Here is an 18053-nt window from a genome sequence, read left to right as displayed (position 1 = left end):
TCCTCCGCTCCATTCTCCTCTTCCCACTGCAATTCCTTGCAGTCAAAAAACTAACATCCCTCTTTGTAGCCTATCAAAATGCTCGCGGCTTACGTAGTAAGCTGAGCACTCTTTTTATGGATAGTTTCACATTTTCATCCCATGTTATTGTGTTTACCGAAACCTGGTTAAAGCCGGACATTCTTAGTTCCGAAGTTTTGGCAGATCGGTACACAACTTATAGAAATGATCGTTCGTCTCGACGTGGAGGAGGGGTTCTGATTGCAGTAAACTCTAACTTTACGTCGGAACTTTTCATAGTCCAGGTCTCACAAGACCTGGAATTCCTCTGTGTTAGACTGATNTCGCTGCTGATCAACTGTCTCCGTCCACTCCGATAGTGCAGCAGCTAATTTCGTTCGCTACTCCAAGGGCAACGACAACTGCTGGTGATCAAGTTTCGGCTACCGAATCGATCATCTCGGAGAACATGCAGCCAGTTAGTACTGTAGCGTCCGTGTCTGTCGAGTCCGTTCCAAAGCCCATCCCATCTATTTCGATCCCACCAGTTAATAAACGTCCCGGACCACCGGATATTGCCGTCACAGGTACCAGATCTGTGGTGCCAAAACCTCTGGTGGGAGTCCCACCAAAGCGGCAAGTTTTTGTCTCTCGGCTTGCCCCTGACCTCACATCTAATGATGTAACTGCTTTTATACAAAGCAAAATAAAAGCCGTTGGCTTAAAGGTGGAGAAGTTTAATTTCTCTTATGCCAGGGAGATATCCTCTTTCAAGATTAGCGTGTCTCCAACTCATTTCGAGACCATTTGCTCTTCCAAATTTTGGCCAGAGCACCTGGTTGTGAAAGAGTTTAAGGCTAAGAAGAAAAATAGGCCCCCCATAACTCTTCCTAGTAGTGCGGCCAGTGGTCCTTCCTCCTCCGCTCCATTCTCCTCTTCCCACTGCAATTCCTTGCAGTCAAAAAACTAACATCCCTCTTTGTAGCCTATCAAAATGCTCGCGGCTTACGTAGTAAGCTGAGCACTCTTTTTATGGATAGTTTCACATTGTCATCCCATGTTATTGTGTTTACCGAAACCTGGTTAAAGCCGGACATTCTTAGTTCCGAAGTTTTGGCAGATCGGTACACAACTTATAGAAATGATCGTTCGTCTCGACGTGGAGGAGGGGGGTATTCCCAGCAAAGCTACCCAGGTCATATGTATCCATATAATTTACCAAGGTCGAATGGAATTTTCTGTCCTTTGTTTAATGAAGGCTCCTTACTTCATGAACTTAAATTAGTTAAGCCGGTATTTTCACCGGGCCCTGAGGGAGTTCCCGGCTGTGTACTCAGGTACTGTGCCGAGTCTCTGTGCGGACCTTTGCTTAAAATATTCACTCTATCTATCCATTCTTCTAGCTTGGGGGTAGACCTTCCTTAGGAAATATTAAGGAGAGGTATTTTTTCCATCGTTCAGACTGCGATTTTTGATATCTCTATATATATTCAATAGGCGATAAGGATTTTACAAGCTCTTTGAAAATTGAGGCGTGAACGTCGTAGAGACGTTTAGTGAATATAGAGGTCGTGTCGTTCCTAAATATGCCGCTGCTAGTTGTTGCACTAATCCTTTAGAGTTCACCTCCTTTGTAATTAAAGGCTTCCAAGGTAACTTGCAGACGGATGTTATTTACACTGACTTCAGTAAGGCATTCGATTCTGTAAACCATTCTCTTCTTGCACAAAAGCTCGACCTTCTAGGGTTTCCGCCCAATCTGTTGAGATGGATTTCTAGCTACCTGTGTTCTAGGTCTCAAAGGGTCCTTTTCAAAAACTCCTTATCTTTTCCTGTTATGGTTACTTCTGGAGTACCACAGGGTAGGCATTTAGGCCCCTTACTTTTCACACTCTTTATTAATGACCTGCCTTCTGTTTTAACAAATTCTCGAGTACTTATGTATGCGGATTATGTTAAACTCTGTGTCCAGTATAAGCACATTTGATTTCACTCTCGCTTGCAATCTGATCTCAATAGCTTTCAGTCATGGTGCTGTGCAAATATGCTAAAACTTTAATGCCTCGAAGTGCAATGTAATGACTTGTTATCGCTCCAGCCCCTTCGTGGCTCCTTACACCATCTGCGGTAGTTCTCTTGAGAGAATTACATTGGTTGATGATCTAGGTGTTAAACTAGACCCCAAGTTAAAGTTTTCTGAACACATTTCTACCATGGTAAATAAAGCCATGGGTGTGCTTGGGTTTATAAAGAGGTGGTCAAAGGAATTTGAGGACCCCTATATAACGAAGACTCTCTATATCTCGCTTGTTCGTCCGATTTTAGAATACGGCTCATGTGTATGGTGCCCTCAGTACAACATACATCAGGACCGTATTGAATCAGTACAGAAAAACTTTTTATTATTTGCCCTACGGGGCCTCAACTGGGATGCAACTGTGAGACTGCCATCCTACCGTAGTAGACTTCTTTTAATAAATCTTCCATCCTTAGTTAGTCGTAGAAAAATGCTTGGTGTAATTTTTATGCACAACTTGATCAAGGGGGATGTAGACAGCCCTGACTTGCTGAGCCGCATAAACTTTGCGATTCCCATTAGACCCACTAGAAACTTTATTCCTTTGTTCCTTCCACTATGTAGATCGAATTATGCCTCACACGAACCCTTTAGGGTTTTATGCTCGGATTATAATTCCATCTACCACATTATATCCTCAACTAACTCCCTTCCTCTTCTTAAATCTCTTATACTAGCCTACCTCTCCCGTAGTTAGTTTCATTTTAGTTTTGTCTTGTTTGTGATTTTGGTAATTTTTGCTTCCTTAGCTATAGTAGCTCTAGTCTAGTTATGTTTAGCTCTAATTTTCCTCGAATATTAGCCTAACATCTATCTTTCCTGCATGCTCGCGACCGGTTCGGTTAATCGCGCCGCGCGTCATGCGCCAGCGCCCCTCGGTCGGTTGGGCGGGAGGAGGGCTGCGTTCTGCTGGGTTCCGCGCGTAACAGGCTTTGGCTTGGTGTCGCATGGGCCACTTGATGGTGCAGTCATTGCATATCAACGTCCAGAAGAGAAACAGAAGGGGGACCGAAAATTAGGCTGGGAAGAGCTGATTTCCGGAAAAAGTAGAGCGAGCCTTCTCCTCGTGGTATTCAAAGAGTACAGACGTACATATACGTCGCGGCCACGGCCATATGGAGCGAACATAAAAAGAAGACAGAAGAGGTTGCTGCCAGTTACCGGATGAGTTCCGAATAAATTACCCACGTAACACCGGAGAAATACGTACGGCGTCCACTGGGCCCATAGAGGGGCATATTTTTGGAAGACCACCCTGGCCCCCACCAGCAGCTTTAGCGCNGTAGTAGACTTCTTTTAATAAATCTTCCATCCTTAGTTAGTCGTAGAAAAATGCTTGGTGTAATTTTTATGCACAACTTGATCAAGGGGGATGTAGACAGCCCTGACTTGCTGAGCCGCATAAACTTTGCGATTCCCATTAGACCCACTAGAAACTTTATTCCTTTGTTCCTTCCACTATGTAGATCGAATTATGCCTCACACGAACCCTTTAGGGTTTTATGCTCGGATTATAATTCCCTCTACCACATTATATCCTCAACTAACTCCCTTCCTCTTCTTAAATCTCTTATACTAGCCTACCTCTCCCGTAGTTAGTTTCGTTTTAGTTTTGCCTTGTTTCTGATTTTGGTAATTTTGCTTGCTTAGCTATAGTAGCTCTAGTCTAGTTATGTTTAGCTCTAATTTTCCTCGAATATTAGCCTAACATCTATCTTTCCTGCATGCTCGCGACCGGTTCGGTTAATGGCGCCGCGCGTCATGCGGCAGCGCCCAACGGTCGGTTGGGCGGGAGGAGGGCTGCGTTTTGCTGGGTTCCGCGCGTAACAGGCTTTGGCTTGGTGTCGCATGGGCCACTTGATGGTGCAGTCATTGCATATCAACGTCCAGACAAGAATATCGAAACAAATTAGCCTTCCCGCCGCCCCCATACGAACTGAAACCCATTTACGTCGTAGTTTTATACCCGGTACTCAAAGAGTAAATAGGGTATATTGTATTTGTGCGAATAACGGTTGTATGTAACGCACAGAAGGAAGCGTTTCCGCAGAGTCGATAGAGCCATGTCTGTCTGTCCGTCTGTCCGTCTTTTTTGTCGGCTCGTTCTCAGACACCATAAGAGCTAGAGCCACCAAATTTTGCATCCAGACTGCTATATGCTCACACTGAAACCAGTGTATTTCAAAAATGAGCCACGCCCCCTTCCGCCCCCGCAAAAGGGCGAAAACCTACCAAACCTACACTTTTGAAGATAAAAGAAAACTAAAAACGCCATTCCTTAGTGAATGGCCATATCTATCAGATCACCAAATTGGGATCCGATCGGATTATTATTATAGCCACAATGGAGAAATTAATTTCCAGTGGCTAATCCCACCCTGTACCGCAGCTTTTGTTGCTCTTTTTACATTCTCTCATTCACACTCTGCTTCTGCTTCAGTCGGCCCCTGCGTCTGCCCTACCCCTGGCGATGACTCTTACGACTTTTAACCAAGACTCGGGTTTGAACGCTAGATGGCGCCACTTTCGTAAAATTTGCTGTTAAACCTATCGGTCATTATTGCCCAGAATGTGCAGACCATTGGACATCAAAGTTGCGTACAAGAAATTTTCGTAGATGGCGCCACTTTTGAAAAATTTGCTGTGAAACCTGTCGGTCCAAGAATGTACCAATTTTATTGCTGTTTTAAATATCTCATAAATTAGAAAATATTAACTGATCCAATTTGTTTGGTGCATTTTATTTAGTAGGCTTTTTCTACGTGTTCTGTAATGTGAACGATATCTAGCGGTTGGCGATGTCTTCTACATCTAGATGTAGTCCTGAGTGCCGGGTATACGTCCCTTCTCGTTATAAACAAAAAAGATTAAAAAAACTAAAAAATTAATTCTGATAAACAATACTATAAACAAATTTTAAAAGAAATAGTTATTCCATTTATTGAATGATTGCTTGGTTAAATGTAATTTGATTGGAATAGCTCCAATGTGAGATTGCATTTCGTTTAGTAATTGGATAGTGAACCAATAAATTTGATAATTTTCTTTACAATTTCGAGAGTTTCGTCTTCAGTTAGACAGTTTTCGTCCATACATTCTACATTAAAATATTATGTTGCATCTGCTTTGCGACTGTTGTTGCTCCAGACCTCCAGCATCTCTACATAAGTGAAGTAATGAGCATCTGCAAAATTTACTTTTTCCCGCAAAAGCGGGAAAAAATGTATTAACACCACTTTATTCTATATTAATTGGTAAATAATTTGCAACTTGAACCTTAGTGAAGGGGTTTGCTGAACACTAGTAATGTTCCACTGAACACACGTACTTTTCTTATTATAAAGTAAAGAATACACCCGAACAAAAAATTGGATATGTCAATAGCAACATATAACTATCAAAAAAGAGTTATTAAAAATTAAACTTTATCCAATGACTTATAAATAGCAGACTTTGAAAGGGCGCACAAAAATAAGGGTACTCTGTAAAAATCTTCTAAAGCTAGTTTTATTCCATATTGATATTCAGGAATCAGAAAATTAAAGTCGCATTCAAATATTTAGCACAAACATGTTACACTAATGACAATAGTTTTGTCTTTTTACCCATAGTGCAGAGTAGAAAAACTTTTCTTTATTAAATTCACAAATATTTGCATACAAATAAGAATTCGCGTTGACTCGAACCCAAAAAAAGGATAACTTACTCGGCCTGTGGCCTATTCTCCATCTCTCTCCCCATCTGCCTCTCTCTCAGAGTTTGTGACACCCAAAACAAATCCTCGAGTCCCCTCTCGCTCTCTCCACTAATGGACGCCAGTCGCTCGGGGTAACTATTTTCTAGTTTCAGTTTACGTCTTTCGCAACAACACGTACACACGAGTACAGCTATCTGCTTACCCCCAAGCGGAGCGCGTGGAGTGGAAGCGGCTTTTGGGGTGACAATAGCCATGTGAAAACAAAAGGTCGGAGCAGACAATGTCGCTAGAAACTTTTAACTTTTACAAGCATAATTGTTCGCTGCTCTAAATATATGTATGTATTTATATTTCACTGCAGGGTATTCGATCCCTTTGAATTCCTGGGAAGTAGGAAAGTGTGTTTAGAATTTTCGGAACCTTGCCTCTTAAAAACATTCGAAATGTGTATGGTCATCCGTGACTATAACTATAATATTTAATGATTCTCAGAAACACAAGTACCAGTACAAGCTTCTCTAGGATGCAATTTATTTCCATTGCACTACTCGACAAAATCGAGTATTTAATTTTTTTATAGAGAATTATTTTTTATATTCTAGGCCAGACATTTTTTAAAGAATTTTTAAAGTCTAGTGTTTTTTGTAACGTTTTTTTTTTTTTTTAGGTAGTGCTCTTTTCACATAACTTAAGCATCTTACATCTGGTGTTAGTTAACTAGGCTACTCTATAAAGCTGATAAACGCACCTATAATGTATACCGAAACACTTTACTTTACACCTAGGCGCAAAAAAAGTCACTCCCCGGGATCTGCAAGTACCAGTTGGACCGTGCACTTCATAAGAGAAGAGGTACATATGTACATACCTTAGGAGAGGGAGAGGAGAGAACGATTTTTTAGAGATATTCTATCTCCATTTTGTTAATCCAAAAAGGGTGTTGTAAAAAACTTTTTCTTCCGTTCTTTTTTTATAGCCGGTACTCGAAGAGTCAATAGGGTATATTGTATTTGTGCACAAACATGTGTGTACATACATATGTAACGAACAGAAGGAAACGTTTCCGACCCCGCAAAGTGTATATATTCTTGATCAGCATCAATAGCCGAGTCGATATGACCATGTCTGTACTCAGTACTCAGAGACCATAAGAGATAGGGCAACCAAATTTTGCATTCAGACTTTTGTATGGTCGCACTGTCACAAGTGTATTTAAAAAAATCGACCCGCCCCCTTCCGCCCCAGGAAAGGGCAGCAATCTGCTGTATCCACAGTTAAGAGTGAAGTTAAGAGAAAACTAAAAACGAAAAGCAATTCCGTGGGGAATGACCATATCTATCAGATCACCAAATTGGGATTAGATTGGATCAATATTATAGCCAGAATGAATAAATTAATTGTGTGGCTACCGCCCACCCCGTCCAGCAGGTTCTTTATTTTTTGCACATTCTCTCATTCCACACTCTGCTTCGTGCAGTGTGCGGCTCTAGCGGAGGGGGGCGAGCTAACAGAGCGTGTTGGCGTGAGAATTGATGTAGAAGCAGATGACGTATGTAGACAAAATGTAAAATTGGACAAAAAACTGAGATACAGATTTACCACTGAGTATCGGGTATAAAAGTTTAGACGCTTAGGAAGCGTCTGACACGTACCTTCTCGTTTTGGTTTCTGTTTTATATATTTTTTGTTTACTATTTGTTTTAGGCTAAAAATGCAGAAAGATTTGAGGGTGAGCGCAGCGGCGACACAGTTTATCATCTTGGAGGTTTTATAAATAAAACCCAACCCCGTACATGGGTCTATGGTGGAGCTTGGAGTTTAGTATATAGTATGAGTATAGTTTTATCAAAAACTTGTCCGCTTTCTGGATGATCATGACATACACGTAGACATGCCCATGGTCATTCAGCTGGGCCACGACGCCTGGTATTTCACTGATCACATAATACACATACTCCGAATAGACATCATCGCGGCTCGTCTGGGTGGACAGCACGAACAATTCGACGAACTTCTTTAGTTCAATTTGAAAGCCAAAATGGGCCGTGGACCGCAGCGCAGGTACTGTACATTGTGCCCTGGAACCGCTTTAAAGGGGGGACATTCAATATGGAGGCCAGTAGTTTCTCCTGCACATCGATCAAATCTTTTTTGTCGTCGCGACAGCCATTGATGATAGTCAGAGTGCCATTTGGCCAGCGCCGCGATAACCGAATGTGCTCCGAGTGCTGGTGATGATTCTCGATCTTTTGCAGGACATTGATGTGATTCTTGCAGTCGAATCGTGATAGATTTTTGGTCGCCGACTTGAGATCGATTTTCTGCTTCAAATGCTTTAATACTTCAATTCAATCTGCATGGTCAGGGTTTCCAAGGTTAGGGGTTCCAAGGTCTTCATTTCATTCTGCATATTCTCTTTATTTTGAGCAGTTGCTGAACAGCTCGTGGCATAGGTTTTGAAGCTAACCCTTGCCAAATATCTCAACCCATTTTTCGCGCAATCTTTTGGCCTGCAGATACTCGCTTGTGGTTTCCTCGCAAATGTCGTCCAAATGTTGCCAGCCATTTTCTTGCAAGGCCGAGGAAGAAGATTTCTTCCTCGAAATCACTCGGTATCGGTCTTCCCACAGCAGTGACTTGTGGTGGGAAGTAAGGATTTGGCTAGTCTGATGTAGCCACTACTGGCACTCGGCCTGTTCTCGTGGCTTGGGCTGCACATATCCAATATCTGCAGGCTGCCGTTGCGCTTCCTTGTTCAAGTCCTTCTCCTCCTCCGAGGAAACTGCAACTGTCTGCCCTTTCTGAACCTTCTGCAAGTACTCCGGCATAGCCACTTTTATGCGTAGTCCTGGCACTAGTTAATGGGATGTCCCTGACATTTTATTCTGCAGGGCATTGGGATGTTCTACTTCAGGCGGCACATCCATTTGGTCTTTCATGACTATGTCTTCGTCAGCGGCTCCCATGAGCACCAAACTGACATTCTGAGGGCGAGTTATTGACGAGTTCTAAAGATATATGCATTTTCCTGCTTTATACAGCTCGTCGATCTCTACAGCTTCACACCGCGGAAGTTCTGTTCTCATGGACTTGACCCATTTCCGTAGTATCCCGTTATATCAAACGCAAGTACGCAATCGGAATCGCTTTCATAGCCTGCCGCTTCTCTCGTTCTTTCTCATCTTGGAGGAGAGCAACGGCAGACCGAGCATCTGGCTCTGGCGATGGCACAAGTCTGGCCCGCTTCCTTTCTGCCTTTGTGGAGTGTTGTTGTGTTGTGGGTGGCTTGTCATAGCTCCTTTTTTGGTTAAGGTAATGTGGGGCCGGGCATGCGGAAGTTTAAGGGCCAAGTATCTGGATCGAGCCTACCCGCGTCGATGTTCTTTGTCATCTGAGAGATTTCATAAGACGTTGAAATATGTCTGGGCAGATGACTTGGCGGAACTCCATTGGAACTGCTTGCATCTATGCTGGAACGGCATAAAAAGAGCTGTAAAATAGTATGAAAGGATCTTTAAGATATGTTTGATGCATCCCCTCGATACACCGCGAATTATAATTAATTAATTATTATAATATAATAATTGATTATTATTAATCATATTAAGTGCAGAAACTGTTTGGCAAGGTTTTTTGGCAACTGTTTTCTTTTCCTATTAATATTTCTTTCCGATCTAGTTTGCCTTTAAACCAAAATGTCAAAGAAAAAATATGTTAAGCCTTTTGTAGTCTACAATTTTATTTCATACATAATATTTTTTGCATGACTTTTAATGGCATTTAATAGGAGAATTTGCTAATATTCTTTAAATACAATTACCAACAATACCTTTTCTCTCCGTTTGCAGCATTTTCTTGGTTATTTTGCAGGCTTACATTTTGCTATGCCATATAGTCGAGCTGGAAATTGGCTTCAGATTCAAGGCGGTGTTCGAACTCCTCTGTGCTTCTAAAATGTTGCATTTTGTCTGAATATGCTTTGCTGAACTTGTTTTATATATGTTTCTCTTACTTTTGGGTTGTCACTTTCTCAGCCATTTCAATATCACTTGCTTATTTGCTTTGTTTTGCACAGTCTTCAAAGGAACTTGAGAAAACTTGTTGCTCATCTTGAGTTTAAGCCGACGGGCCCTTCTTTATAGTTGCTTCATGCCTACGCCTTCTCTCTCTCTCTCTGCTTCCAGCCGGGATCACCTCGAGTCCTCTTTTTCCCTGCTGGTGTGACGACCGCCTCGCGGATGCAGGCGTCGTCCTGGCTTGTCTTCGTTGGATCAATATCTCGCCCGCTGAGCGACATCGCTTCCTCTTGGATTGCTATTGCCCGGGTCCGGGCTGGTGTTGTTCTCGGGTCTTGGGTCGGCCGGTCGATGATAATCCGTAGCTTTGGAGTTTGATCTGCTCAAGGGGATAAGCAAACCACTTACCTGTATCTTGGCATCTATGGTTCCAAAGAAATTCAAAGCGAGTGGCACATCGTCGAGAGCCGATGGTAGGACCAGCATCAGAATGCTAGCCCGTGATTGTCCGTGTTGTACCTCTGCTTCAATTGCCCGCGTTAACTCCATTCTTGTCCCATTCGCCAAGCTATCTTAAAGCTATCTTTTTTCGAATTTTACATTTTAAGTTTTTTCTACATATGACATCAACAACACGCTCTTTTAGCTAGCCCCCTCCTCCAAAGCAGCGCACTGCACTAAGCAGAGTGTTGAATAAAAGAATGTGCAAAAAATAACCAAAGCTGCTGGACTGGTTGTGTGGTAGCCACAGCAAATTAATTTCTTTATTTTGGCTATAATAATGATCCAATCTGATCCCAATTCGGTGGTCTGATAGATTTGGTCCTTCCCTACAGAATGGAGTTATTTTAGTTTTCTTTCATCTTCAAAATTGAGCCTGTGGGAGATTTTCGCTCTTTACGGTGGCGGAAGGGGCGGGGCTTATTTTTGACATACACTTGTAACAGTGTGAGCATACATAAGTTGGATGCAAAATTTGGGGCTCCAGCTTTTATAGTCTCTGAGATTCAGGCGCTCAACAAGACGGAGGGACAGATAGGCTATATCGACTCGGCTATTGATGCTGATCAAGAATATACCCTATATATTCTTCGAGAAATATATACTCACTTTCCCACCCCCTCTCATACCTCACAATGGGCCGGCGTACGATCAGACAGAAAGCCACTGCCAAAGTCGGAGCGAGTCTGTTCAACTTCAAACTTCCATACGAACTTCCAGACGAAAAAGTTTGTTTCCATTTTCCGTTCTGCAGTTAGTTCATTGTAGCCGCGCTGGAAAGTTAGGAACAGTCTCTCTGATATTTATCTATTCACAGTCTCCCAGCTTCGAGGCCGCCGGTAAGTGCCCAACAGCCCAACCGACAGCAACAGCAGCATCAGCATCACCGGAAACTTTTTGCTAATCCACTGCACTTTCTTCTCCCCTACCCACGATTGTAGTGCCAATCTCACAGAATTGGTGCGAGACGCAGATGCGCATTTTTCCCGTGTATCTGCGGTGTTCATTCAGCTGCAGAGACAGACAAAAGTCGAGGTATGTATGTACAAGTATGTAGGTGAAACGGACTAATCCGTCGTCGTCTCTCCTGGACGCACACTGACTACAGTAGGTATTATATGTGCATGTAACTAGAGGACAGTGTTAGGCATACGCAGAAACAAAAGAATCGATAACGAAAGTAAACGAACAGTCAACGGGCTAGGAGGACCTTTTACAGAAAAAACCATTAGCACCACAAAACCATAAAACCAAAAGAGATAAACGATCCCAAAATAAAATAGTGCCGCAGATTCATTTGAAAGGGACGGGATGAAACACTTGCTTGAGGGATGTTTGAATCGGTGCAGGGAACCAATCACATAAGCAGAGAGGGATAGTTGTTTGATGGTTGCTGTCCAGGATTATTGATCATGGAATTTTTGACAAAGTTAGTTCACATCTTGTCCGCTAGAGGGCGCCACAAAGTAGCATTCGATAATCCACTGCACTTTTTTCTCCCCTACCCACGATTGTAGTGCCAATCTCACAGAATTGGTGCGAGACGCAGATGCGCATTTTTCCCGTGTATCTGCGGTGTTCATTCAGCTGCAGAGACAGACAAAAGTCGAGGTATGTATGTACAAGTATGTAGGTGAAACGGACTAATCCGTCGTCGTCTCTCCTGGACGCACACTGACTACAGTAGGTATTATATGTGCATGTAACTATAGGACAGTGTTAGGCATACACACAGACAAAAGAAATGATAACGAAAGTAAACGAACAGTCAAGGGGCTAGGAGGACCTTTTACAGAAAAATCCACTAGCACCACAAAACCACAAAACCAAAAGAGATAAACGATCCAAAAATAAAATAGTGCCGCAGATTCATTTGAAAGGGACGGGATGAAAAACTTGCTTGAGGGATGTTTGAATCGTTGCAGGGAACTAATCACATAAGCAGAGAGGGATAGTTGTTTGATGGTTTCTGTCCAGGATTATTGATCATGGAATTTTTGACAAAGTCGTCGGGCGCCACGTCGGAGAAAGTGTTTTATGAACTAGATATTCGAGTAAATTCTCACCACTTGGCGCTTGTGTTGCCTGCTATGGGATATTCTGCTTAGCAAGGATCCTTTACAGGTGTGTGTATAGGATATGATCTAGGTGCTCATTTAAACAAAAATGTTTTTAGTGGACACCATTAACATTCCTATTAAGAAATAAATTCTTATAGGATCTGTTACTTACATGATCATGCTAAAACACATTCTTTTGGGATATTTATTAACATTACATTGTGAATATATGTAAATGCTTTAGGATCAGATATTTAGCTAAGCATATGGAAATAGTATGTAAAATCATGGTAAAAGCTCACATCAAGAATGGAGTCATAAAGGATGAGAAGACAAAAATTAATCAATTCGACTTATAGTAAATATACTTACCTCATATATCGAATGCTACTTTGTGGCGAGTCCAAACCAAGTCCCTATATCCTTACTGCTTTTGTGGCGCCCTCCAGCGGACAAGATGTGAACTAACTTTGTCAAAAATTCCATGATCAATAATCCTGGACAGCAACCATCAAACAACTATCCCTCTCTGCTTATGTGATTGGTTCCCTGCACCGATTCAAACATCCCTCAAGCAAGTGTTTCATCCCGTCCCTTTCAAATGAATCTGCGGCACTATTTTATTTTGGGATCGTTTATCTCTTTTGGTTTTATGGTTTTGTGGTGCTAATGGTTTTTTCTGTAAAAGGTCCTCCTAGCCCGTTGACTGTTCGTTTACTTTCGTTATCGATTCTTTTGTCTCTGCGTATGCCTAACACTGTCCTCTAGTTACATGCCCATATAATAGCTACTCACAACTACAAGCCTTCTCATAAACTAGTGGATTCTAAACGAAGATGGATGACCTCGAAACTATTTTTATAAACTCGCAACCTGAGACAACTATAGATCTGGACACCCAGACCGACTCTGTGAACCTTTCGTTGATATTCGGAATTAAAACGCAAGAATATATAATTCAATGGAACGTCTTAAGTGATATTATATGGGATGATAGTCTCGATGACCTAATGGCTGCTGCTCCGATTGACGAAATTCATACATTCAACTTCCCGGATGATGACAGTATATTCGATCTGGTCGATGATAATGACGAAGGGGACAGAAAACGATTCGAGGAACTTCTTCGTGACGAAGATAATGCCGAATAAATAGCTGCGCTAGAAAGAGCCAAGACGTAATTTTAATAATATTCTTATTTATGTTTAATACAATTAATTAATGTATTTTTCGACAAATAATATGTAATAAATACATTTAAAACGATATTTTATTTATTTTCAATGGGTAATTTTTTTACCTGTGATTGGTGAAATTTCACTCCACCAAGAGACTCATAGGATTTGTTTCCAACATGGTTTTTTTCTAAGGGAGGATTACACAAAAAGAATAAGTAGATTTTAGGTAGAATGCCGGTACTATTAAATGTATTGGTTGAATTTCATATCATATTATTACACAGGGAGGTTTTTGAAACAGGTTGGAAAAGATAACAAATCCTTTTCCATTCAACGGTCAAGTGACTGCCAGATATATAGAACCTTTTGGAGGCCCAAATTCCTTAGTCCTCTTCTAATAGTGAAATTGGTTCCAAGTGGTTATTGACAAAAAAAAAAAAACTAAAAACTAAAATGGCATCAAAAATTGTGTGTGATCAGTGCTCTAAGTCCTTTGAATTAACAGAGTGGTACGCTCATTATGAGGAATGCTCGGATCGTATAAATGCTTTTGAAGTACTTATGACCAAAGGGTCAAGCAAAGGGTCAAACTATCAAGAATCATCAACGTCAGGCGCATCAAAACGTCCTAGATTGGGGACTTCTCTGGAAAAAGCCAATATCACCTGTACAACTTGCGGGGAAAGTTACCCGCCTTCTAGGGAAATGCGTCATATAGTGTCAGAAAAACATAAGAATGCAACAGCAGCGCAACTCGAGGATAATGCAAATTTTATTGTAATTTCAACAGAGTCGCGATTTCCTTTAAAATAATATCGTGCTCGCTCTGATAAAAGTGACCGCCTCGATTTAAAGAATTTTATAATGATTGCAAAGCGGACTTAACCAAATTAGTGCGTTACTGTTTGAGTGAGTACAGGTCGGTGAAGTCGAAATCTAAAAGTATATGGACTGTATGTCAAACAAACAGATGATGAAACCTTAAAGGAAACTATGAAGCATTTTGTGACATCATATAAGCCAATATATGCAAATGAGGAGATTGATGAACATCTGAATGATGCCCTTGACCTTTTAATCACTCTAAGTAGTGAATTTCAGCAGAAGGATTCAGATTGGGCAATAACAAAATTTGAATATTTTGAGCTGACAATAATTAAATTGGAACATATCGCTGTAAATAGATTTATACCAGCTCCCAATAAAATAAAATCTCTAAATGCATTAATAAATGTTAAAAATGAAGATGATTATTGCTTCAAGTGGTCAATTTTAGCATCATTTTCATATAGACGGCACTTGAGCACTAAAATCGCAACAGCAAACCAAAAAAAAAGCACGAGATAACTTAACTACCCCTTCATACTATCGAATGGTAGACATCAGGCAAGACATAATTTGCTATGAAGGAGTGAGACTGGATTTTTATGGGATTGAGTTTCCAATCACAAACAAAGGAATAAAGAAATTCGAATCATCCAATGCTAATATTAGCATTAATGAGTATGAAATCGATGACAATGGAAAAAACGTTGTAGGACCAACAGTGAGGACTAAAGCAATTCGAGGACATAAAATCATCAACATATTAGGGATTAATAATGACTCTTTGCAAATGATGCATTATGCCTATATAACGTGCATGAAAAAATTATGTTATTCTCAACATAATAAATCCCATTCCTCGGCATATTTTTGTGAAAATTGTTTACAATTTTATACTACCACAAATACCACCCATGACAATAAAGAGTGCGGAAAAGTTGCTGCCCAATATCCTACTCCAAATACCAAAACGGGTTCTACAAGTTTCATTAAAAAACTATCTCCCCCTGTGGTCATTTATGCTGATATCGAGGCTGTATTGGAAAGTTTTCATAGAAATCTGAATGATCCCTTAAAATCATATACCACTATGGCTCAGAACCATACGGCATGTGCAGTGTCATTTTATTTTGTACATGAATATAATCATCATTTAAATGAGATGTGGACATATGAAGGCAAATATTATCACCATCTTACGGTAATAAAACTGTTAAACATTAGGATTTACGCTATTTCAGGACCAGATTGTATCAATAAATTTTTCCAAGTGCTTCGATCGAAAACCATGGGACTTTATGAGAAGTACTGGAAATCCGCTAAAAAACCAATCTACGAGTTCTACATTTGGGATGAGGACTATCAGGAACATGGAGAGTGCTATGCCTGTGATGAGCCCATTTCGACTGACGACCGGGAGAAGTTTTTTAACCAATTCACAGGTCAATATGTAGGTCCTATTCAATAGGTTTGTAAGCAAACATTTAAACTAAGCGATCCTTTTTTCCGGTAGTTTTTCATAACTTGTCTCGTTATGATATTAATTTATTTGTAACATCAATAAAAGATGAACTTAACCCCATACCGTGTAACAAAGAGTTATACATTGCGCTAACTCAAATTGTTCAGATTGATATTTCAAAACAACAGCATTATAAAATAAGATATATAGATTCAAATAGATTTTTAAATTCCAGCTTAGAAAAACTTGCTAGTTATATGGATCCATCAAATTTTAAAATTAAAAAAAAAACAAGTATCAAGGGGAAAAATTTGATATGTTAAGGCGAAAAGGAGTATTTCCATACGAATATTTAGATAGCTTTAACAAATTTGAGGATCACCAACTACCTTCGAGAGAATTTTTTTTCAACTCACTGAGTGATGAGGAGTGTAGTTTAGAAGACTATAGCTTTGCGCAGAAGGTTTGGAGAACATTTAATTGCAGCAGTATTCGAGATTATTTGAAATTATACTTAGAAAGCGATGTTTTAATTCTTGCTGATGTATTTGAAAACTTTAGGAGTATTTGCTTCCGAATATATAAGTTAGACCCAATAAATTATGTTACTGCTCCTTCTGTTTCATGGGATGCAATGCTTAAATATACAACGATAGAATTGGAGCTAGTTAGTGATCCGGATATATATAACTTTTTGAAAACTTCAGTACGCGGAGGCTTAACTCAATGCACTCAACGGATAGCTACGGCAAAAATTAAATATTTAAATGAAAGATTCAGGGCCAGTGGTCCTATATACTATCTAGCGTACATTGATGCTAAAAATTTATATGGTTGGGCAATGAGCCAGCCACTTCCATATTCCAATTTCAAATTTCTAAGTAAACGATGAAATTCAATCTTTCAACGCTCCAAGTATATCTCCTTGCGGGGATTTAGGATACATCTTAGAAGTAGATCTGAAATATCCTGATGCTATACACAATATACATAATAGTTTACCATGCTGCTCCGAAAATAAGATTCCTCCAGGCGGAAAACAATCAAAATTGATAGCGGACTTATCTGATAAAAACAGTTATATAATACATTTGAAACAGTTGCAGTTATGCATAGAAAAGGTATGATTTTAGAAAAAATATCGCGAGTATTATCTTTTAAGCAATCCTGTTGGCTTAAACCCTATGTTGATCTAACTAAATCCAATAGAAAAGTAGCTAAGAATGAGTTTGAGATAAACTTTTATAAATTAATGGTTAATGCTGTCTACGGTAAAACGATGGAGAATGTAGAAAAGCGACGTTAGGTCGCATTCGCAATTAAACACTATAATTCAAGACAAAATTCCGCAGGGTTTAGACAACGCATAGCTAGACATAATTTTCACAGTGTTGAAATCTTTGGTGAAAATTTAGCTGCCATTGAGTCCACTACATTGGAGTTCGTGTACTAGAACTTTCAAAATGGTTAATGTATGACTATTTCTATAATTTTCATTCTCTAAAATGCCCATCATCAAAAATACTCTACATGGATACAGATTCATTTATTATATCATCAAAAGAAGATTTTTATGGGTTAATTAAAGACAATCCTAGTCGATTTGATACCTCAAATTACCAAGAGTCAAACATTTCGGGATAAATCGGGGCAATAACAAAGAACCAGGTTTAATGAAAGACGAAAGTGCGGGTCGTATAATGACCTCATTTGCAGAGTAAGAAGCGAGAGCATACTCTTATTTAGTTGCCAAAGATAATAGCCCTGACCAGAACGTCAAAAAGATTAAAGGAGTAAAAAAGTCGGTAGTTAAACGATTATTACATGCTCAGTATATTGAATGCATTAAACATAAAAAAACATATTATGTACAGCAGAGAGTAATCAGAAGTAGAGGTCATAAAATGTATACTGAAATTGCAAATAAGATAAGTCTAAATTATAAGGATGACAAAAGATTTATATTATCCGATAATTTTTCAACGATAATATTTAATCTCTTTGAAATTGTAAATATTATAGATCCTAATAATAGTAAAAGCATTTATTATAGAAAAATTTAAATTATAAATATTTAAAATTATTATGTAATTTAAACTATTTTAAATGTTATAAAAAATAAAACGAGATACAAAAATGTTTTCTTGCTGTTTAATTATTTTAATATACTTGTTTATCTATCCAGGAATTGTGTGTTTCATCAAACCGTCGGATTATTTTTTCCACTAAGAAAGCAT

The sequence above is a fragment of the Drosophila guanche genome, unplaced genomic scaffold (assembly GCF_900245975.1).
Source record: "Drosophila guanche unplaced genomic scaffold, DGUA_6, whole genome shotgun sequence".
Taxonomy (NCBI): Eukaryota; Metazoa; Arthropoda; class Insecta; order Diptera; family Drosophilidae; genus Drosophila; species Drosophila guanche.
Note: the sequence above shows the minus strand (reverse complement) of the source record.